A 22,894-nucleotide genomic window follows, 5' to 3' on the forward strand; every position below is an offset into this window, starting at 1 on the left:
GTGAGATTGAACCTGAGAATGTGTGTTGGGAGTGCTGGGTGGCAAAGCCAGGGTAGATGGCCAGAGTGTGTTTGGCTGTGAAAGCGGTGTCAAGGGAAGGTGAGGACCAGCAACAGCTCTAAGCCCTTACATGTAGCGTGCCTCCGAAATAGCTTGGGTGTTGGCACTTTGGGAGGTGGTCTGTGCCAAGAGTGAGACTGTGTGTTGGGAGTGCTGGGAGGCAAGGCAAAGGCAGATGGGCAGAATGTGTTTGTCTGTGAAAGCGGTGTCAAGGGAAGGTGAGGACCAGCAACAGCTCTAAGCCCATTAGGCCTGTCGCCTGGGAGAAATGGCTTGCGTGTTGTCACTATGGGAGGTGGTCTGTGCCGGGAGTGACAGTGAGATTGCACCTGAGAATGTGTGTTGGGAGTGCTGGGAGGCAAAGCCAGGGCAGATTCCCAGAGTGTGTTTGGCTGTGAAAGCGGTGTCAAGGGAAGGTAAGGACCAGCCACAGCTCTAAGCCCTTAGGCCTATCGTATGGGAGAAATGGCTTGCACGTCTGCACTTTGGGAGGTGGTCTGTGCCAGGAGTGAGAGTTTGATTGCGCCTGAGAATGTGTGTTGGGAGTGCTGGGAGGCAAAGCCAGGGCAGATTCCCAGAGTGTGTTTGGCTGTGAAAGCGGTGTCAAGGCAAGGTAAGGACCAGCCACAGCTCTAAGCCCTTAGGCCTATCGTATGGGAGAAATGGCTTGCACGTCTGCACTTTGGGAGGTGGTCTGTGCCAGGAGAGAGAGTTAGATTGCGCCTGAGAATGTGTGTTGGGAGTGCTGGGAGGCAAAGCCAGGCTAGATGGGCAGAGTGTGTTTGGCTGTGAAAGCGCTGTGAAGGGAAGGTGAGGACCAGCAACAGCTCTGAGCCCTTAGATGTAGCGTGTGTCAGAAACCGCTTGGGTGCTGGCACTTTGGAGGTGGTGTGTGCCGAGAGTGAGAGTGTGTTGGGATTGCCGGGAGGCAAGGCAAAGGCAGATGGGCAGAGTGTGTTTGGCTGTGAAAGCGGTGTCAAGGGAAGGTAAGGACCAGCATCAGCTCTAAGCCCTTAGGCCTATCGTATGGTAGAAATGGCTTCGGTGTTTGCACTTTGGGAGGTGGTCTGTGCCAGGAGTGAGAGTGAGATTGAACCTGAGAATGTGTGTTGGGAGTGCTGGGAGGCAAGGTAAAGGCAGATGGCCAGAGTGTGTTTGGCTGTGAAAGCGGTGTCAAGGGAAGGTGAGGACCAGCAACTGCTCTAAGCCCTTAGATGTAGCGTGCGTCAGAAATCGCTTGGACGTTTGCACTTTGGGAGTTGGTCTGTGCTGGGAGTGAGAGTGAGAGCCTGAGTGAGCCTGAGAATGTGTGTTGGCAGTGCCGGGAGGCAAGGTAAAGGCAGATGGCCAGAGTGTGTTTATCTGTGAAAGCACTGTGAAGGGAAGGTGAGGACCAGCAACAGCTCTGAGCCCTTAGATGTAGCGTGCGTCAGAACTCGCTTGGTTGTTGGCACTTTGGGAGGTGGTGTGTGCCGAGAGTGAGAGTGTGTTGGGATTGCCGGGAGGCAAGGCAAAGGCAGATGGGCAGAGTGTGTTTGTCTGTGAAAGCGGTGTCAAGGGAAGGTGAGGACCAGCAACAGCTCTAATCCCTTAGGCCTATCGTATGGGAGAAATGGCTTGGACGTTTGCACTTTGGGAAGTGGTCTGTTCCGTTAGTGAGAGTGAGAGTGAGCCTGAGAATGTGTGTTGGGAGTGCTGGGAGGCAAGGCAAAGGCAGATGGCCAGAGTGTGTTTGGCTGTGAAAGCGGTGTCAAGGGAAGGTGAGGACCAGCAACAGCTCTAAGCCCTTAGGCCTATCGTATGGGAGAAATGGCTTGGGTGTTTGCACTTTGGGAGGTGGTCTGTGCCAGGAGTGAGAGTGAGATTGAACCTGAGAATGTGTGTTGGGAGTGCTGGGAGGCAAAGCCAGGGTAGATGGGCAGAGTGTGTTTGGCTGTGAAAGCGGTGTCAAGGGAAGGTGAGGACCAGCAACAGCTCTAAGCCCTTACATGTAGCGTGCCTCCGAAATAGCTTGGGTGTTGGCACTTTGGGAGGTGGTCTGTGCCAAGAGTGAGACTGTGTGTTGGGAGTGCTGGGAGGCAAGGCAAAGGCAGATGGGCAGAATGTGTTTGTCTGTGAAAGCGGTGTCAAGGGAAGGTGAGGACCAGCAACAGCTCTAAGCCCATTAGGCCTGTCGCCTGGGAGAAATGGCTTGCGTGTTGTCACTATGGGAGGTGGTCTGTGCCGGGAGTGACAGTGAGATTGCACCTGAGAATGTGTGTTGGGAGTGCTGGGAGGCAAAGCCAGGGCAGATTCCCAGAGTGTGTTTGGCTGTGAAAGCGGTGTCAAGGGAAGGTAAGGACCAGCCACAGCTCTAAGCCCTTAGGCCTATCGTATGGGAGAAATGGCTTGCACGTCTGCACTTTGGGAGGTGGTCTGTGCCAGGAGTGAGAGTTAGATTGCGCCTGAGAATGTGTGTTGGGAGTGCTGGGAGGCAAAGCCAGGCTAGATGGGCAGAGTGTGTTTGGCTGTGAAAGCGCTGTGAAGGGAAGGTGAGGACCAGCAACAGCTCTGAGCCCTTAGATGTAGCGTGTGTCAGAAACCGCTTGGGTGCTGGCACTTTGGGAGGTGGTGTGTGCCGAGAGTGAGAGTGTGTTGGGATTGCCGGGAGGCAAGGCAAAGGCAGATGGCCAGAGTGTGTTTGGCTGTGAAAGCGGTGTCAAGGGAAGGTGAGGACCAGCATCTGCTCTAAGCCCTTAGATGTAGCGTGCGTCAGAAATCGCTTGGTTGTTGGCACTTTGGGAGGTGGTGTGTGCCGAGAGTGAGAGTGTGTTGGGATTGCCGGGAGGCAAGGCAAAGGCAGATGGGCAGAGTGTGTTTGTCTGTGAAAGCGCTGTGAAGGGAAGGTGAGGACCAGCAACAGCTCTAAGCCCTTAGGCCTATCGTATGGGAGAAATGGCTTGGGTGTTTGCACTTTGGGAGGTGGTCTGTGCCGGGAGTGAGAGTGAGAGTGAGCCTGAGAATGTGTGTTGGGAGTGCTGGGAGGCAAGGTAAAGGCAGATGGCCAGAGTGTGTTTGGCTGTGAAAGCGGTGTCAAGGGAAGGTGAGGACCAGCAACAGCTCTAAGCCCTTAGATGTAGCGTGCGTCAGAAATCGCTTGGACGTTTGCACTTTGGGAGTTGGTCTGTGCTGGGAGTGAGAGTGAGAGCCTGAGTGAGCCTGAGAATGTGTGTTGGCAGTGCCGGGAAGCAAGGTAAAGGCAGATGGCCAGAGTGTGTTTGGCTGTGAAAGCGCTGTGAAGGGAAGGTGAGGACCAGCAACAGCTCTGAGCCCTTAGATGTAGCGTGCGTCAGAACTCGCTTGGTTGTTGGCACTTTGGGAGGTGGTGTGTGCCGAGAGTGAGAGTGTGTTGGGATTGCCGGGAGGCAAGGCAAAGGCAGATGGGCAGAGTGTGTTTGGCTGTGAAAGCGGTGTGAAGGGAAGGTGAGGACCAGCAACAGCTCTAATGCCTTAGGCCTATCGTATGGGAGAAATGGCTTGGACGTTTGCACTTTGGGAAGTGGTCTGTTCCGGGAGTGAGAGTGAGATTGAGTCTGAGAATGTGTGTTGGGAGTGCTGGGAGGCAAGGCAAAGGCCGATGGGCAGAGTGTGTTTGGCTGTGAAAGCGGTGTCAAGGGAAGGTGAGGACCAGCATCAGCTCTAAGCCCTTAGGCCTATCGTATAGGAGAAATGGCTTCGGTGTTTGCACTTTGGGAGGTGGTCTGTGCCAGGAGTGAGAGTGAGATTGAACCTGAGAATGTGTGTTGGGAGTGCTGGGTGGCAAAGCCAGGGTAGATGGCCAGAGTGTGTTTGGCTGTGAAAGCGGTGTCAAGGGAAGGTGAGGACCAGCAACAGCTCTAAGCCCTTACATGTAGCGTGCCTCCGAAATAGCTTGGGTGTTGGCACTTTGGGAGGTGGTCTGTGCCAAGAGTGAGACTGTGTGTTGGGAGTGCTGGGAGGCAAGGCAAAGGCAGATGGGCAGAATGTGTTTGTCTGTGAAAGCGGTGTCAAGGGAAGGTGAGGACCAGCAACAGCTCTAAGCCCATTAGGCCTGTCGCCTGGGAGAAATGGCTTGCGTGTTGTCACTATGGGAGGTGGTCTGTGCCGGGAGTGACAGTGAGATTGCACCTGAGAATGTGTGTTGGGAGTGCTGGGAGGCAAAGCCAGGGCAGATTCCCAGAGTGTGTTTGGCTGTGAAAGCGGTGTCAAGGGAAGGTAAGGACCAGCCACAGCTCTAAGCCCTTAGGCCTATCGTATGGGAGAAATGGCTTGCACGTCTGCACTTTGGGAGGTGGTCTGTGCCAGGAGTGAGAGTTTGATTGCGCCTGAGAATGTGTGTTGGGAGTGCTGGGAGGCAAAGCCAGGGCAGATTCCCAGAGTGTGTTTGGCTGTGAAAGCGGTGTCAAGGCAAGGTAAGGACCAGCCACAGCTCTAAGCCCTTAGGCCTATCGTATGGGAGAAATGGCTTGCACGTCTGCACTTTGGGAGGTGGTCTGTGCCAGGAGAGAGAGTTAGATTGCGCCTGAGAATGTGTGTTGGGAGTGCTGGGAGGCAAAGCCAGGCTAGATGGGCAGAGTGTGTTTGGCTGTGAAAGCGCTGTGAAGGGAAGGTGAGGACCAGCAACAGCTCTGAGCCCTTAGATGTAGCGTGTGTCAGAAACCGCTTGGGTGCTGGCACTTTGGAGGTGGTGTGTGCCGAGAGTGAGAGTGTGTTGGGATTGCCGGGAGGCAAGGCAAAGGCAGATGGGCAGAGTGTGTTTGGCTGTGAAAGCGGTGTCAAGGGAAGGTAAGGACCAGCATCAGCTCTAAGCCCTTAGGCCTATCGTATGGTAGAAATGGCTTCGGTGTTTGCACTTTGGGAGGTGGTCTGTGCCAGGAGTGAGAGTGAGATTGAACCTGAGAATGTGTGTTGGGAGTGCTGGGAGGCAAGGTAAAGGCAGATGGCCAGAGTGTGTTTGGCTGTGAAAGCGGTGTCAAGGGAAGGTGAGGACCAGCAACTGCTCTAAGCCCTTAGATGTAGCGTGCGTCAGAAATCGCTTGGACGTTTGCACTTTGGGAGTTGGTCTGTGCTGGGAGTGAGAGTGAGAGCCTGAGTGAGCCTGAGAATGTGTGTTGGCAGTGCCGGGAGGCAAGGTAAAGGCAGATGGCCAGAGTGTGTTTATCTGTGAAAGCACTGTGAAGGGAAGGTGAGGACCAGCAACAGCTCTGAGCCCTTAGATGTAGCGTGCGTCAGAACTCGCTTGGTTGTTGGCACTTTGGGAGGTGGTGTGTGCCGAGAGTGAGAGTGTGTTGGGATTGCCGGGAGGCAAGGCAAAGGCAGATGGGCAGAGTGTGTTTGTCTGTGAAAGCGGTGTCAAGGGAAGGTGAGGACCAGCAACAGCTCTAATCCCTTAGGCCTATCGTATGGGAGAAATGGCTTGGACGTTTGCACTTTGGGAAGTGGTCTGTTCCGTTAGTGAGAGTGAGAGTGAGCCTGAGAATGTGTGTTGGGAGTGCTGGGAGGCAAGGCAAAGGCAGATGGCCAGAGTGTGTTTGGCTGTGAAAGCGGTGTCAAGGGAAGGTGAGGACCAGCAACAGCTCTAAGCCCTTAGGCCTATCGTATGGGAGAAATGGCTTGGGTGTTTGCACTTTGGGAGGTGGTCTGTGCCAGGAGTGAGAGTGAGATTGAACCTGAGAATGTGTGTTGGGAGTGCTGGGAGGCAAAGCCAGGGTAGATGGGCAGAGTGTGTTTGGCTGTGAAAGCGGTGTCAAGGGAAGGTGAGGACCAGCAACAGCTCTAAGCCCTTACATGTAGCGTGCCTCCGAAATAGCTTGGGTGTTGGCACTTTGGGAGGTGGTCTGTGCCAAGAGTGAGACTGTGTGTTGGGAGTGCTGGGAGGCAAGGCAAAGGCAGATGGGCAGAATGTGTTTGTCTGTGAAAGCGGTGTCAAGGGAAGGTGAGGACCAGCAACAGCTCTAAGCCCATTAGGCCTGTCGCCTGGGAGAAATGGCTTGCGTGTTGTCACTATGGGAGGTGGTCTGTGCCGGGAGTGACAGTGAGATTGCACCTGAGAATGTGTGTTGGGAGTGCTGGGAGGCAAAGCCAGGGCAGATTCCCAGAGTGTGTTTGGCTGTGAAAGCGGTGTCAAGGGAAGGTAAGGACCAGCCACAGCTCTAAGCCCTTAGGCCTATCGTATGGGAGAAATGGCTTGCACGTCTGCACTTTGGGAGGTGGTCTGTGCCAGGAGTGAGAGTTAGATTGCGCCTGAGAATGTGTGTTGGGAGTGCTGGGAGGCAAAGCCAGGCTAGATGGGCAGAGTGTGTTTGGCTGTGAAAGCGCTGTGAAGGGAAGGTGAGGACCAGCAACAGCTCTGAGCCCTTAGATGTAGCGTGTGTCAGAAACCGCTTGGGTGCTGGCACTTTGGGAGGTGGTGTGTGCCGAGAGTGAGAGTGTGTTGGGATTGCCGGGAGGCAAGGCAAAGGCAGATGGCCAGAGTGTGTTTGGCTGTGAAAGCGGTGTCAAGGGAAGGTGAGGACCAGCATCTGCTCTAAGCCCTTAGATGTAGCGTGCGTCAGAAATCGCTTGGTTGTTGGCACTTTGGGAGGTGGTGTGTGCCGAGAGTGAGAGTGTGTTGGGATTGCCGGGAGGCAAGGCAAAGGCAGATGGCCAGAGTGTGTTTGTCTGTGAAAGCGCTGTGAAGGGAAGGTGAGGACCAGCAACAGCTCTAAGCCCTTAGGCCTATCGTATGGGAGAAATGGCTTGGGTGTTTGCACTTTGGGAGGTGGTCTGTGCCGGGAGTGAGAGTGAGAGTGAGCCTGAGAATGTGTGTTGGGAGTGCTGGGAGGCAAGGTAAAGGCAGATGGCCAGAGTGTGTTTGGCTGTGAAAGCGGTGTCAAGGGAAGGTGAGGACCAGCAACAGCTCTAAGCCCTTAGATGTAGCGTGCGTCAGAAATCGCTTGGACGTTTGCACTTTGGGAGTTGGTCTGTGCTGGGAGTGAGAGTGAGAGCCTGAGTGAGCCTGAGAATGTGTGTTGGCAGTGCCGGGAAGCAAGGTAAAGGCAGATGGCCAGAGTGTGTTTGGCTGTGAAAGCGCTGTGAAGGGAAGGTGAGGACCAGCAACAGCTCTGAGCCCTTAGATGTAGCGTGCGTCAGAACTCGCTTGGTTGTTGGCACTTTGGGAGGTGGTGTGTGCCGAGAGTGAGAGTGTGTTGGGATTGCCGGGAGGCAAGGCAAAGGCAGATGGGCAGAGTGTGTTTGGCTGTGAAAGCGGTGTGAAGGGAAGGTGAGGACCAGCAACAGCTCTAATGCCTTAGGCCTATCGTATGGGAGAAATGGCTTGGACGTTTGCACTTTGGGAAGTGGTCTGTTCCGGGAGTGAGAGTGAGATTGAGTCTGAGAATGTGTTGGGAGTGCTGGGAGGCAAGGCAAAGGCCGATGGGCAGAGTGTGTTTGGCTGTGAAAGCGGTGTGAAGGGAAGGTGAGGATCAGCAACAGCTCTAATCCCTTAGGCCTATCGTATGGGAGAAATGGCTTGGACGTTTGCACTTTGGGAAGTCGTCTGTTCCGTTAGTGAGAGTGAGAGTGAGCCTGAGAATGTGTGTTGGGAGTGCTGGGAGGCAAGGCAAAGGCAGATGGGCAGAGTGTGTTTGGCTGTGAAAGCGGTGTCAAGGGAAGGTGAGGACCAGCATCAGCTCTAAGCCCTTAGGCCTATCGTATAGGAGAAATGGCTTCGGTGTTTGCACTTTGGGAGGTGGTCTGTGCCAGGAGTGAGAGTGAGATTGAACCTGAGAATGTGTGTTGGGAGTGCTGGGTGGCAAAGCCAGGGTAGATGGCCAGAGTGTGTTTGGCTGTGAAAGCGGTGTCAAGGGAAGGTGAGGACCAGCAACAGCTCTAAGCCCTTACATGTAGCGTGCCTCCGAAATAGCTTGGGTGTTGGCACTTTGGGAGGTGGTCTGTGCCAAGAGTGAGACTGTGTGTTGGGAGTGCTGGGAGGCAAGGCAAAGGCAGATGGGCAGAATGTGTTTGTCTGTGAAAGCGGTGTCAAGGGAAGGTGAGGACCAGCAACAGCTCTAAGCCCATTAGGCCTGTCGCCTGGGAGAAATGGCTTGCGTGTTGTCACTATGGGAGGTGGTCTGTGCCGGGAGTGACAGTGAGATTGCACCTGAGAATGTGTGTTGGGAGTGCTGGGAGGCAAAGCCAGGGCAGATTCCCAGAGTGTGTTTGGCTGTGAAAGCGGTGTCAAGGGAAGGTAAGGACCAGCCACAGCTCTAAGCCCTTAGGCCTATCGTATGGGAGAAATGGCTTGCACGTCTGCACTTTGGGAGGTGGTCTGTGCCAGGAGTGAGAGTTTGATTGCGCCTGAGAATGTGTGTTGGGAGTGCTGGGAGGCAAAGCCAGGGCAGATTCCCAGAGTGTGTTTGGCTGTGAAAGCGGTGTCAAGGCAAGGTAAGGACCAGCCACAGCTCTAAGCCCTTAGGCCTATCGTATGGGAGAAATGGCTTGCACGTCTGCACTTTGGGAGGTGGTCTGTGCCAGGAGAGAGAGTTAGATTGCGCCTGAGAATGTGTGTTGGGAGTGCTGGGAGGCAAAGCCAGGCTAGATGGGCAGAGTGTGTTTGGCTGTGAAAGCGCTGTGAAGGGAAGGTGAGGACCAGCAACAGCTCTGAGCCCTTAGATGTAGCGTGTGTCAGAAACCGCTTGGGTGCTGGCACTTTGGAGGTGGTGTGTGCCGAGAGTGAGAGTGTGTTGGGATTGCCGGGAGGCAAGGCAAAGGCAGATGGGCAGAGTGTGTTTGGCTGTGAAAGCGGTGTCAAGGGAAGGTAAGGACCAGCATCAGCTCTAAGCCCTTAGGCCTATCGTATGGTAGAAATGGCTTGGGTGTTTGCACTTTGGGAGGTGGTCTGTGCCAGGAGTGAGAGTGAGATTGAACCTGAGAATGTGTGTTGGGAGTGCTGGGAGGCAAGGTAAAGGCAGATGGCCAGAGTGTGTTTGGCTGTGAAAGCGGTGTCAAGGGAAGGTGAGGACCAGCAACTGCTCTAAGCCCTTAGATGTAGCGTGCGTCAGAAATCGCTTGGACGTTTGCACTTTGGGAGTTGGTCTGTGCTGGGAGTGAGAGTGAGAGCCTGAGTGAGCCTGAGAATGTGTGTTGGCAGTGCCGGGAGGCAAGGTAAAGGCAGATGGCCAGAGTGTGTTTATCTGTGAAAGCACTGTGAAGGGAAGGTGAGGACCAGCAACAGCTCTGAGCCCTTAGATGTAGCGTGCGTCAGAACTCGCTTGGTTGTTGGCACTTTGGGAGGTGGTGTGTGCCGAGAGTGAGAGTGTGTTGGGATTGCCGGGAGGCAAGGCAAAGGCAGATGGGCAGAGTGTGTTTGTCTGTGAAAGCGGTGTCAAGGGAAGGTGAGGACCAGCAACAGCTCTAATCCCTTAGGCCTATCGTATGGGAGAAATGGCTTGGACGTTTGCACTTTGGGAAGTGGTCTGTTCCGTTAGTGAGAGTGAGAGTGAGCCTGAGAATGTGTGTTGGGAGTGCTGGGAGGCAAGGCAAAGGCAGATGGCCAGAGTGTGTTTGGCTGTGAAAGCGGTGTCAAGGGAAGGTGAGGACCAGCAACAGCTCTAAGCCCTTAGGCCTATCGTATGGGAGAAATGGCTTGGGTGTTTGCACTTTGGGAGGTGGTCTGTGCCAGGAGTGAGAGTGAGATTGAACCTGAGAATGTGTGTTGGGAGTGCTGGGAGGCAAAGCCAGGGTAGATGGGCAGAGTGTGTTTGGCTGTGAAAGCGGTGTCAAGGGAAGGTGAGGACCAGCAACAGCTCTAAGCCCTTACATGTAGCGTGCCTCCGAAATAGCTTGGGTGTTGGCACTTTGGGAGGTGGTCTGTGCCAAGAGTGAGACTGTGTGTTGGGAGTGCTGGGAGGCAAGGCAAAGGCAGATGGGCAGAATGTGTTTGTCTGTGAAAGCGGTGTCAAGGGAAGGTGAGGACCAGCAACAGCTCTAAGCCCATTAGGCCTGTCGCCTGGGAGAAATGGCTTGCGTGTTGTCACTATGGGAGGTGGTCTGTGCCGGGAGTGACAGTGAGATTGCACCTGAGAATGTGTGTTGGGAGTGCTGGGAGGCAAAGCCAGGGCAGATTCCCAGAGTGTGTTTGGCTGTGAAAGCGGTGTCAAGGGAAGGTAAGGACCAGCCACAGCTCTAAGCCCTTAGGCCTATCGTATGGGAGAAATGGCTTGCACGTCTGCACTTTGGGAGGTGGTCTGTGCCAGGAGTGAGAGTTAGATTGCGCCTGAGAATGTGTGTTGGGAGTGCTGGGAGGCAAAGCCAGGCTAGATGGGCAGAGTGTGTTTGGCTGTGAAAGCGCTGTGAAGGGAAGGTGAGGACCAGCAACAGCTCTGAGCCCTTAGATGTAGCGTGTGTCAGAAACCGCTTGGGTGCTGGCACTTTGGGAGGTGGTGTGTGCCGAGAGTGAGAGTGTGTTGGGATTGCCGGGAGGCAAGGCAAAGGCAGATGGCCAGAGTGTGTTTGGCTGTGAAAGCGGTGTCAAGGGAAGGTGAGGACCAGCATCTGCTCTAAGCCCTTAGATGTAGCGTGCGTCAGAAATCGCTTGGTTGTTGGCACTTTGGGAGGTGGTGTGTGCCGAGAGTGAGAGTGTGTTGGGATTGCCGGGAGGCAAGGCAAAGGCAGATGGCCAGAGTGTGTTTGTCTGTGAAAGCGCTGTGAAGGGAAGGTGAGGACCAGCAACAGCTCTAAGCCCTTAGGCCTATCGTATGGGAGAAATGGCTTGGGTGTTTGCACTTTGGGAGGTGGTCTGTGCCGGGAGTGAGAGTGAGAGTGAGCCTGAGAATGTGTGTTGGGAGTGCTGGGAGGCAAGGTAAAGGCAGATGGCCAGAGTGTGTTTGGCTGTGAAAGCGGTGTCAAGGGAAGGTGAGGACCAGCAACAGCTCTAAGCCCTTAGATGTAGCGTGCGTCAGAAATCGCTTGGACGTTTGCACTTTGGGAGTTGGTCTGTGCTGGGAGTGAGAGTGAGAGCCTGAGTGAGCCTGAGAATGTGTGTTGGCAGTGCCGGGAAGCAAGGTAAAGGCAGATGGCCAGAGTGTGTTTGGCTGTGAAAGCGCTGTGAAGGGAAGGTGAGGACCAGCAACAGCTCTGAGCCCTTAGATGTAGCGTGCGTCAGAACTCGCTTGGTTGTTGGCACTTTGGGAGGTGGTGTGTGCCGAGAGTGAGAGTGTGTTGGGATTGCCGGGAGGCAAGGCAAAGGCAGATGGGCAGAGTGTGTTTGGCTGTGAAAGCGGTGTGAAGGGAAGGTGAGGACCAGCAACAGCTCTAATGCCTTAGGCCTATCGTATGGGAGAAATGGCTTGGACGTTTGCACTTTGGGAAGTGGTCTGTTCCGGGAGTGAGAGTGAGATTGAGTCTGAGAATGTGTTGGGAGTGCTGGGAGGCAAGGCAAAGGCCGATGGGCAGAGTGTGTTTGGCTGTGAAAGCGGTGTGAAGGGAAGGTGAGGATCAGCAACAGCTCTAATCCCTTAGGCCTATCGTATGGGAGAAATGGCTTGGACGTTTGCACTTTGGGAAGTCGTCTGTTCCGTTAGTGAGAGTGAGAGTGAGCCTGAGAATGTGTGTTGGGAGTGCTGGGAGGCAAGGCAAAGGCAGATGGGCAGAGTGTGTTTGGCTGTGAAAGCGGTGTCAAGGGAAGGTGAGGACCAGCATCAGCTCTAAGCCCTTAGGCCTATCGTATAGGAGAAATGGCTTCGGTGTTTGCACTTTGGGAGGTGGTCTGTGCCAGGAGTGAGAGTGAGATTGAACCTGAGAATGTGTGTTGGGAGTGCTGGGTGGCAAAGCCAGGGTAGATGGCCAGAGTGTGTTTGGCTGTGAAAGCGGTGTCAAGGGAAGGTGAGGACCAGCAACAGCTCTAAGCCCTTACATGTAGCGTGCCTCCGAAATAGCTTGGGTGTTGGCACTTTGGGAGGTGGTCTGTGCCAAGAGTGAGACTGTGTGTTGGGAGTGCTGGGAGGCAAGGCAAAGGCAGATGGGCAGAATGTGTTTGTCTGTGAAAGCGGTGTCAAGGGAAGGTGAGGACCAGCAACAGCTCTAAGCCCATTAGGCCTGTCGCCTGGGAGAAATGGCTTGCGTGTTGTCACTATGGGAGGTGGTCTGTGCCGGGAGTGACAGTGAGATTGCACCTGAGAATGTGTGTTGGGAGTGCTGGGAGGCAAAGCCAGGGCAGATTCCCAGAGTGTGTTTGGCTGTGAAAGCGGTGTCAAGGGAAGGTAAGGACCAGCCACAGCTCTAAGCCCTTAGGCCTATCGTATGGGAGAAATGGCTTGCACGTCTGCACTTTGGGAGGTGGTCTGTGCCAGGAGTGAGAGTTTGATTGCGCCTGAGAATGTGTGTTGGGAGTGCTGGGAGGCAAAGCCAGGGCAGATTCCCAGAGTGTGTTTGGCTGTGAAAGCGGTGTCAAGGCAAGGTAAGGACCAGCCACAGCTCTAAGCCCTTAGGCCTATCGTATGGGAGAAATGGCTTGCACGTCTGCACTTTGGGAGGTGGTCTGTGCCAGGAGAGAGAGTTAGATTGCGCCTGAGAATGTGTGTTGGGAGTGCTGGGAGGCAAAGCCAGGCTAGATGGGCAGAGTGTGTTTGGCTGTGAAAGCGCTGTGAAGGGAAGGTGAGGACCAGCAACAGCTCTGAGCCCTTAGATGTAGCGTGTGTCAGAAACCGCTTGGGTGCTGGCACTTTGGAGGTGGTGTGTGCCGAGAGTGAGAGTGTGTTGGGATTGCCGGGAGGCAAGGCAAAGGCAGATGGCCAGAGTGTGTTTGGCTGTGAAAGCGGTGTCAAGGGAAGGTAAGGACCAGCATCAGCTCTAAGCCCTTAGGCCTATCGTATGGTAGAAATGGCTTCGGTGTTTGCACTTTGGGAGGTGGTCTGTGCCAGGAGTGAGAGTGAGATTGAACCTGAGAATGTGTGTTGGGAGTGCTGGGAGGCAAGGTAAAGGCAGATGGCCAGAGTGTGTTTGGCTGTGAAAGCGGTGTCAAGGGAAGGTGAGGACCAGCAACTGCTCTAAGCCCTTAGATGTAGCGTGCGTCAGAAATCGCTTGGACGTTTGCACTTTGGGAGTTGGTCTGTGCTGGGAGTGAGAGTGAGAGCCTGAGTGAGCCTGAGAATGTGTGTTGGCAGTGCCGGGAGGCAAGGTAAAGGCAGATGGCCAGAGTGTGTTTATCTGTGAAAGCACTGTGAAGGGAAGGTGAGGACCAGCAACAGCTCTGAGCCCTTAGATGTAGCGTGCGTCAGAACTCGCTTGGTTGTTGGCACTTTGGGAGGTGGTGTGTGCCGAGAGTGAGAGTGTGTTGGGATTGCCGGGAGGCAAGGCAAAGGCAGATGGGCAGAGTGTGTTTGTCTGTGAAAGCAGTGTCAAGGGAAGGTGAGGACCAGCAACAGCTCTAATCCCTTAGGCCTATCGTATGGGAGAAATGGCTTGGACGTTTGCACTTTGGGAAGTGGTCTGTTCCGTTAGTGAGAGTGAGAGTGAGCCTGAGAATGTGTGTTGGGAGTGCTGGGAGGCAAGGCAAAGGCAGATGGCCAGAGTGTGTTTGGCTGTGAAAGCGGTGTCAAGGGAAGGTGAGGACCAGCAACAGCTCTAAGCCCTTAGGCCTATCGTATGGGAGAAATGGCTTGGGTGTTTGCACTTTGGGAGGTGGTCTGTGCCAGGAGTGAGAGTGAGATTGAACCTGAGAATGTGTGTTGGGAGTGCTGGGAGGCAAAGCCAGGGTAGATGGGCAGAGTGTGTTTGGCTGTGAAAGCGGTGTCAAGGGAAGGTGAGGACCAGCAACAGCTCTAAGCCCTTACATGTAGCGTGCCTCCGAAATAGCTTGGGTGTTGGCACTTTGGGAGGTGGTCTGTGCCAAGAGTGAGACTGTGTGTTGGGAGTGCTGGGAGGCAAGGCAAAGGCAGATGGGCAGAATGTGTTTGTCTGTGAAAGCGGTGTCAAGGGAAGGTGAGGACCAGCAACAGCTCTAAGCCCATTAGGCCTGTCGCCTGGGAGAAATGGCTTGCGTGTTGTCACTATGGGAGGTGGTCTGTGCCGGGAGTGACAGTGAGATTGCACCTGAGAATGTGTGTTGGGAGTGCTGGGAGGCAAAGCCAGGGCAGATTCCCAGAGTGTGTTTGGCTGTGAAAGCGGTGTCAAGGGAAGGTAAGGACCAGCCACAGCTCTAAGCCCTTAGGCCTATCGTATGGGAGAAATGGCTTGCACGTCTGCACTTTGGGAGGTGGTCTGTGCCAGGAGTGAGAGTTAGATTGCGCCTGAGAATGTGTGTTGGGAGTGCTGGGAGGCAAAGCCAGGCTAGATGGGCAGAGTGTGTTTGGCTGTGAAAGCGCTGTGAAGGGAAGGTGAGGACCAGCAACAGCTCTGAGCCCTTAGATGTAGCGTGTGTCAGAAACCGCTTGGGTGCTGGCACTTTGGGAGGTGGTGTGTGCCGAGAGTGAGAGTGTGTTGGGATTGCCGGGAGGCAAGGCAAAGGCAGATGGCCAGAGTGTGTTTGGCTGTGAAAGCGCTGTGAAGGGAAGGTGAGGACCAGCATCTGCTCTAAGCCCTTAGATGTAGCGTGCGTCAGAAATCGCTTGGTTGTTGGCACTTTGGGAGGTGGTGTGTGCCGAGAGTGAGAGTGTGTTGGGATTGCCGGGAGGCAAGGCAAAGGCAGATGGCCAGAGTGTGTTTGTCTGTGAAAGCGCTGTGAAGGGAAGGTGAGGACCAGCAACAGCTCTAAGCCCTTAGGCCTATCGTATGGGAGAAATGGCTTGGGTGTTTGCACTTTGGGAGGTGGTCTGTGCCGGGAGTGAGAGTGAGAGTGAGCCTGAGAATGTGTGTTGGGAGTGCTGGGAGGCAAGGTAAAGGCAGATGGCCAGAGTGTGTTTGGCTGTGAAAGCGGTGTCAAGGGAAGGTGAGGACCAGCAACAGCTCTAAGCCCTTAGATGTAGCGTGCGTCAGAAATCGCTTGGACGTTTGCACTTTGGGAGTTGGTCTGTGCTGGGAGTGAGAGTGAGAGCCTGAGTGAGCCTGAGAATGTGTGTTGGCAGTGCCGGGAAGCAAGGTAAAAGCAGATGGCCAGAGTGTGTTTGGCTGTGAAAGCGCTGTGAAGGGAAGGTGAGGACCAGCAACAGCTCTGAGCCCTTAGATGTAGCGTGCGTCAGAACTCGCTTGGTTGTTGGCACTTTGGGAGGTGGTGTGTGCCGAGAGTGAGAGTGTGTTGGGATTGCCGGGAGGCAAGGCAAAGGCAGATGGGCAGAGTGTGTTTGGCTGTGAAAGCGGTGTGAAGGGAAGGTGAGGACCAGCAACAGCTCTAATGCCTTAGGCCTATCGTATGGGAGAAATGGCTTGGACGTTTGCACTTTGGGAAGTGGTCTGTTCCGGGAGTGAGAGTGAGATTGAGTCTGAGAATGTGTGTTGGGAGTGCTGGGAGGCAAGGCAAAGGCCGATGGGCAGAGTGTGTTTGGCTGTGAAAGCGGTGTGAAGGGAAGGTGAGGACCAGCAACAGCTCTAATCCCTTAGGCCTATCGTATGGGAGAAATGGCTTGGACGTTTGCACTTTGGGAAGTGGTCTGTTCCGTTAGTGAGAGTGAGAGTGAGCCTGAGAATGTGTGTTGGGAGTGCTGGGAGGCAAGGCAAAGGCAGATGGGCAGAGTGTGTTTGGCTGTGAAAGCGGTGTCAAGGGAAGGTGAGGACCAGCATCAGCTCTAAGCCCTTAGGCCTATCGTATAGGAGAAATGGCTTCGGTGTTTGCACTTTGGGAGGTGGTCTGTGCCAGGAGTGAGAGTGAGATTGAACCTGAGAATGTGTGTTGGGAGTGCTGGGTGGCAAAGCCAGGGTAGATGGCCAGAGTGTGTTTGGCTGTGAAAGCGGTGTCAAGGGAAGGTGAGGACCAGCAACAGCTCTAAGCCCTTACATGTAGCGTGCCTCCGAAATAGCTTGGGTGTTGGCACTTTGGGAGGTGGTCTGTGCCAAGAGTGAGACTGTGTGTTGGGAGTGCTGGGAGGCAAGGCAAAGGCAGATGGGCAGAATGTGTTTGTCTGTGAAAGCGGTGTCAAGGGAAGGTGAGGACCAGCAACAGCTCTAAGCCCATTAGGCCTGTCGCCTGGGAGAAATGGCTTGCGTGTTGTCACTATGGGAGGTGGTCTGTGCCGGGAGTGACAGTGAGATTGCACCTGAGAATGTGTGTTGGGAGTGCTGGGAGGCAAAGCCAGGGCAGATTCCCAGAGTGTGTTTGGCTGTGAAAGCGGTGTCAAGGGAAGGTAAGGACCAGCCACAGCTCTAAGCCCTTAGGCCTATCGTATGGGAGAAATGGCTTGCACGTCTGCACTTTGGGAGGTGGTCTGTGCCAGGAGTGAGAGTTAGATTGCGCCTGAGAATGTGTGTTGGGAGTGCTGGGAGGCAAAGCCAGGGCAGATTCCCAGAGTGTGTTTGGCTGTGAAAGCGGTGTCAAGGCAAGGTAAGGACCAGCCACAGCTCTAAGCCCTTAGGCCTATCGTATGGGAGAAATGGCTTGCACGTCTGCACTTTGGGAGGTGGTCTGTGCCAGGAGAGAGAGTTAGATTGCGCCTGAGAATGTGTGTTGGGAGTGCTGGGAGGCAAAGCCAGGCTAGATGGGCAGAGTGTGTTTGGCTGTGAAAGCGCTGTGAAGGGAAGGTGAGGACCAGCAACAGCTCTGAGCCCTTAGATGTAGCGTGTGTCAGAAACCGCTTGGGTGCTGGCACTTTGGAGGTGGTGTGTGCCGAGAGTGAGAGTGTGTTGGGATTGCCGGGAGGCAAGGCAAAGGCAGATGGCCAGAGTGTGTTTGTCTGTGAAAGCGCTGTGAAGGGAAGGTGATGACCAGCAACAGCTCTAAGCCCTTAGGCCTATCGTATGGGAGAAATGGCTTGGGTGTTTGCACTTTGGGAGGTGGTCTGTGCCGGGAGTGAGAGTGAGAGTGAGCCTGAGAATGTGTGTTGGGAGTGCTGGGAGGCAAGGTAAAGGCAGATGGCCAGAGTGTGTTTGGCTGTGAAAGCGGTGTCAAGGGAAGGTGAGGACCAGCAACAGCTCTAAGCCCTTAGATGTAGCGTGCGTCAGAAATCGCTTGGACGTTTGCACTTTGGGAGTTGGTCTGTGCTGGGAGTGAGAGTGAGAGCCTGAGTGAGCCTGAGAATGTGTGTTGGCAGTGCCGGGAAGCAAGGTAAAGGCAGATGGCCAGAGTGTGTTTGGCTGTGAAAGCGGTGTCAAGGGAAGGTGAGGACCAGCAACAGCTCTGAGCCCTTAGATGTAGCGTGCGTCAGAACTCGCTTGGTTTTTGGCACTTTGGGAGGTGGTGTGTGCCGAGAGTGAGAGTGTGTTGGGATTGCCGGGAGGCAAGGCAAAGGCAGATGGCCAGAGTGTGTTTGTCTGTGAAAGCGCTGTGAAGGGAAGGTGATGACCAGCAACAGCTCTAAGCCCTTAGGCCTATCGTATGGGAGAAATGGCTTGGGTGTTTGCACTTTGGGAGGTGGTCTGTGCCGGGAGTGAGAGTGAGAGTGAGAATGTGTGTTGGGAGTGCTGGGAGGCAAGGTAAAGGCAGATGGCCAGAGTGTGTTTGGCTGTGAAAGCGGTGTCAAGGGAAGGTGAGGACCAGCAACAGCTCTGAGCCCTTAGATGTAGCGTGCGTCAGAACTCGCTTGGTTGTTGGCACTTTGGGAGGTGGTGTGTGCCGAGAGTGAGAGTGTGTTGGGATTGCCGGGAGGCAAGGCAAAGGCAGATGGGCAGAGTGTGTTTGGCTGTGAAAGCGGTGTGAAGGGAAGGTGATGACCAGCAACAGCTCTAAGCCCTTAGGCCTATCGTATGGGAGAAATGGCTTGGGTGTTTGCACTTTGGGAGGTGGTCTGTGCCGGGAGTGAGAGTGAGAGTGAGCCTGAGAATGTGTGTTGGGAGTGCTGGGAGGCAAGGTAAAGGCAGATGGCCAGAGTGTGTTTGGCTGTGAAAGCGGTGTCAAGGGAAGGTGAGGACCAGCAACAGCTCTAAGCCCTTAGATGTAGCGTGCGTCAGAAATCGCTTGGACGTTTGCACTTTGGGAGTTGGTCTGTGCTGGGAGTGAGAGTGAGAGCCTGAGTGAGCCTGAGAATGTGTGTTGGCAGTGCCGGGAAGCAAGGTAAAGGCAGATGGCCAGAGTGTGTTTGGCTGTGAAAGCGCTGTGAAGGGAAGGTGAGGACCAGCAACAGCTCTGAGCCCTTAGATGTAGCGTGCGTCAGAACTCGCTTGGTTTTTGGCACTTTGGGAGGTGGTGTGTGCCGAGAGTGAGAGTGTGTTGGGATTGCCGGGAGGCAAGGCAAAGGCAGATGGCCAGAGTGTGTTTGTCTGTGAAAGCGCTGTGAAGGGAAGGTGATGACCAGCAACAGCTCTAAGCCCTTAGGCCTATCGTATGGGAGAAATGGCTTGGGTGTTTGCACTTTGGGAAGTGGTCTGTGCCGGGAGTGAGAGTGAGAGTGAGCCTGAGAATGTGTGTTGGGAGTGCTGGGAGGCAAGGTAAAGGCAGATGGCCAGAGTGTGTTTGGCTGTGAAAGCGGTGTCAAGGGAAGGTGAGGACCAGCAACAGCTCTAAGCCCTTAGATGTAGCGTGCGTCAGAAATCGCTTGGACGTTTGCACTTTGGGAGTTGGTCTGTGCTGGGAGTGAGAGTGAGAGCCTGAGTGAGCCTGAGAATGTGTGTTGGCAGTGCCGGGAAGCAAGGTAAAGGCAGATGGCCAGAGTGTGTTTGGCTGTGAAAGCGCTGTGAAGGGAAGGTGAGGACCAGCAACAGCTCTGAGCCCTTAGATGTAGCGTGCGTCAGAACTCGCTTGGTTGTTGGCACTTTGGGAGGTGGTGTGTGCCGAGAGTGAGAGTGTGTTGGGATTGCCGGGAGGCAAGGCAAAGGCAGATGGGCAGAGTGTGTTTGTCTGTGAAAGCGGTGTCAAGGGAAGGTGAGGACCAGCAACAGCTCTAATCCCTTAGGCCTATCGTATGGGAGAAATGGCTTGGACGTTTGCACTTTGGGAAGTGGTCTGTTCCGTTAGTGAGAGTGAGAGTGAGCCTGAGAATGTGTGTTGGGAGTGCTGGGAGGCAAGGCAAAGGCAGATGGGCAGAGTGTGTTTGGCTGTGAAAGCGGTGTCAAGGGAAGGTGAGGACCAGCATCAGCTCTAAGCCCTTAGGCCTATCGTATAGGAGAAATGGCTTCGGTGTTTGCACTTTGGGAGGTGGTCTGTGCCAGGAGTGAGAGTGAGATTGAACCTGAGAATGTGTGTTGGGAGTGCTGGGTGGCAAAGCCAGGGTAGATGGCCAGAGTGTGTTTGGCTGTGAAAGCGGTGTCAAGGGAAGGTGAGGACCAGCAACAGCTCTAAGCCCTTACATGTAGCGTGCCTCCGAAATAGCTTGGGTGTTGGCACTTTGGGAGGTGGTCTGTGCCAAGAGTGAGACTGTGTGTTGGGAGTGCTGGGAGGCAAGGCAAAGGCAGATGGGCAGAATGTGTTTGTCTGTGAAAGCGGTGTCAAGGGAAGGTGAGGACCAGCAACAGCTCTAAGCCCATTAGGCCTGTCGCCTGGGAGAAATGGCTTGCGTGTTGTCACTATGGGAGGTGGTCTGTGCCGGGAGTGACAGTGAGATTGCACCTGAGAATGTGTGTTGGGAGTGCTGGGAGGCAAAGCCAGGGCAGATTCCCAGAGTGTGTTTGGCTGTGAAAGCGGTGTCAAGGCAAGGTAAGGACCAGCCACAGCTCTAAGCCCTTAGGCCTATCGTATGGGAGAAATGGCTTGCACGTCTGCACTTTGGGAGGTGGTCTGTGCCAGGAGAGAGAGTTAGATTGCGCCTGAGAATGTGTGTTGGGAGTGCTGGGAGGCAAAGCCAGGCTAGATGGGCAGAGTGTGTTTGGCTGTGAAAGCGCTGTGAAGGGAAGGTGAGGACCAGCAACAGCTCTGAGCCCTTAGATGTAGCGTGTGTCAGAAACCGCTTGGGTGCTGGCACTTTGGAGGTGGTGTGTGCCGAGAGTGAGAGTGTGTTGGGATTGCCGGGAGGCAAGGCAAAGGCAGATGGGCAGAGTGTGTTTGGCTGTGAAAGCGGTGTCAAGGGAAGGTAAGGACCAGCATCAGCTCTAAGCCCTTAGGCCTATCGTATGGTAGAAATGGCTTCGGTGTTTGCACTTTGGGAGGTGGTCTGTGCCAGGAGTGAGAGTGAGATTGAACCTGAGAATGTGTGTTGGGAGTGCTGGGAGGCAAGGTAAAGGCAGATGGCCAGAGTGTGTTTGGCTGTGAAAGCGGTGTCAAGGGAAGGTGAGGACCAGCAACTGCTCTAAGCCCTTAGATGTAGCGTGCGTCAGAAATCGCTTGGACGTTTGCACTTTGGGAGTTGGTCTGTGCTGGGAGTGAGAGTGAGAGCCTGAGTGAGCCTGAGAATGTGTGTTGGCAGTGCCGGGAGGCAAGGTAAAGGCAGATGGCCAGAGTGTGTTTATCTGTGAAAGCACTGTGAAGGGAAGGTGAGGACCAGCAACAGCTCTGAGCCCTTAGATGTAGCGTGCGTCAGAACTCGCTTGGTTGTTGGCACTTTGGGAGGTGGTGTGTGCCGAGAGTGAGAGTGTGTTGGGATTGCCGGGAGGCAAGGCAAAGGCAGATGGGCAGAGTGTGTTTGTCTGTGAAAGCGGTGTCAAGGGAAGGTGAGGACCAGCAACAGCTCTAATCCCTTAGGCCTATCGTATGGGAGAAATGGCTTGGACGTTTGCACTTTGGGAAGTGGTCTGTTCCGTTAGTGAGAGTGAGAGTGAGCCTGAGAATGTGTGTTGGGAGTGCTGGGAGGCAAGGCAAAGGCAGATGGCCAGAGTGTGTTTGGCTGTGAAAGCGGTGTCAAGGGAAGGTGAGGACCAGCAACAGCTCTAAGCCCTTAGGCCTATCGTATGGGAGAAATGGCTTGGGTGTTTGCACTTTGGGAGGTGGTCTGTGCCAGGAGTGAGAGTGAGATTGAACCTGAGAATGTGTGTTGGGAGTGCTGGGAGGCAAAGCCAGGCTAGATGGCCAGAGTGTGTTTGGCTGTGAAAGCGGTGTCAAGGGAAGGTGAGGACCAGCAACAGCTCTAAGCCCTTACATGTAGCGTGCCTCCGAAATAGCTTGGGTGTTGGCACTTTGGGAGGTGGTCTGTGCCAAGAGTGAGACTGTGTGTTGGGAGTGCTGGGAGGCAAGGCAAAGGCAGATGGGCAGAATGTGTTTGTCTGTGAAAGCGGTGTCAAGGGAAGGTGAGGACCAGCAACAGCTCTAAGCCCATTAGGCCTGTCGCCTGGGAGAAATGGCTTGCGTGTTGTCACTATGGGAGGTGGTCTGTGCCGGGAGTGACAGTGAGATTGCACCTGAGAATGTGTGTTGGGAGTGCTGGGAGGCAAAGCCAGGGCAGATTCCCAGAGTGTGTTTGGCTGTGAAAGCGGTGTCAAGGCAAGGTAAGGACCAGCCACAGCTCTAAGCCCTTAGGCCTATCGTATGGGAGAAATGGCTTGCACGTCTGCACTTTGGGAGGTGGTCTGTGCCAGGAGAGAGAGTTAGATTGCGCCTGAGAATGTGTGTTGGGAGTGCTGGGAGGCAAAGCCAGGCTAGATGGGCAGAGTGTGTTTGGCTGTGAAAGCGCTGTGAAGGGAAGGTGAGGACCAGCAACAGCTCTGAGCCCTTAGATGTAGCGTGTGTCAGAAACCGCTTGGGTGCTGGCACTTTGGAGGTGGTGTGTGCCGAGAGTGAGAGTGTGTTGGGATTGCCGGGAGGCAAGGCAAAGGCAGATGGGCAGAGTGTGTTTGGCTGTGAAAGCGGTGTCAAGGGAAGGTAAGGACCAGCATCAGCTCTAAGCCCTTAGGCCTATCGTATGGTAGAAATGGCTTCGGTGTTTGCACTTTGGGAGGTGGTCTGTGCCAGGAGTGAGAGTGAGATTGAACCTGAGAATGTGTGTTGGGAGTGCTGGGAGGCAAGGTAAAGGCAGATGGCCAGAGTGTGTTTGGCTGTGAAAGCGGTGTCAAGGGAAGGTGAGGACCAGCAACTGCTCTAAGCCCTTAGATGTAGCGTGCGTCAGAAATCGCTTGGACGTTTGCACTTTGGGAGTTGGTCTGTGCTGGGAGTGAGAGTGAGAGCCTGAGTGAGCCTGAGAATGTGTGTTGGCAGTGCCGGGAGGCAAGGTAAAGGCAGATGGCCAGAGTGTGTTTATCTGTGAAAGCACTGTGAAGGGAAGGTGAGGACCAGCAACAGCTCTGAGCCCTTAGATGTAGCGTGCGTCAGAACTCGCTTGGTTGTTGGCACTTTGGGAGGTGGTGTGTGCCGAGAGTGAGAGTGTGTTGGGATTGCCGGGAGGCAAGGCAAAGGCAGATGGGCAGAGTGTGTTTGTCTGTGAAAGCGGTGTCAAGGGAAGGTGAGGACCAGCAACAGCTCTAATCCCTTAGGCCTATCGTATGGGAGAAATGGCTTGGACGTTTGCACTTTGGGAAGTGGTCTGTTCCGTTAGTGAGAGTGAGAGTGAGCCTGAGAATGTGTGTTGGGAGTGCTGGGAGGCAAGGCAAAGGCAGATGGCCAGAGTGTGTTTGGCTGTGAAAGCGGTGTCAAGGGAAGGTGAGGACCAGCAACAGCTCTAAGCCCTTAGGCCTATCGTATGGGAGAAATGGCTTGGGTGTTTGCACTTTGGGAGGTGGTCTGTGCCAGGAGTGAGAGTGAGATTGAACCTGAGAATGTGTGTTGGGAGTGCTGGGAGGCAAAGCCAGGCTAGATGGCCAGAGTGTGTTTGGCTGTGAAAGCGGTGTCAAGGGAAGGTGAGGACCAGCAACAGCTCTAAGCCCTTACATGTAGCGTGCCTCCGAAATAGCTTGG

The sequence above is a fragment of the Pelecanus crispus genome, chromosome 6 (genome assembly GCF_030463565.1).
Source record: "Pelecanus crispus isolate bPelCri1 chromosome 6, bPelCri1.pri, whole genome shotgun sequence".
Lineage (NCBI taxonomy): Eukaryota > Metazoa > Chordata > Aves > Pelecaniformes > Pelecanidae > Pelecanus > Pelecanus crispus.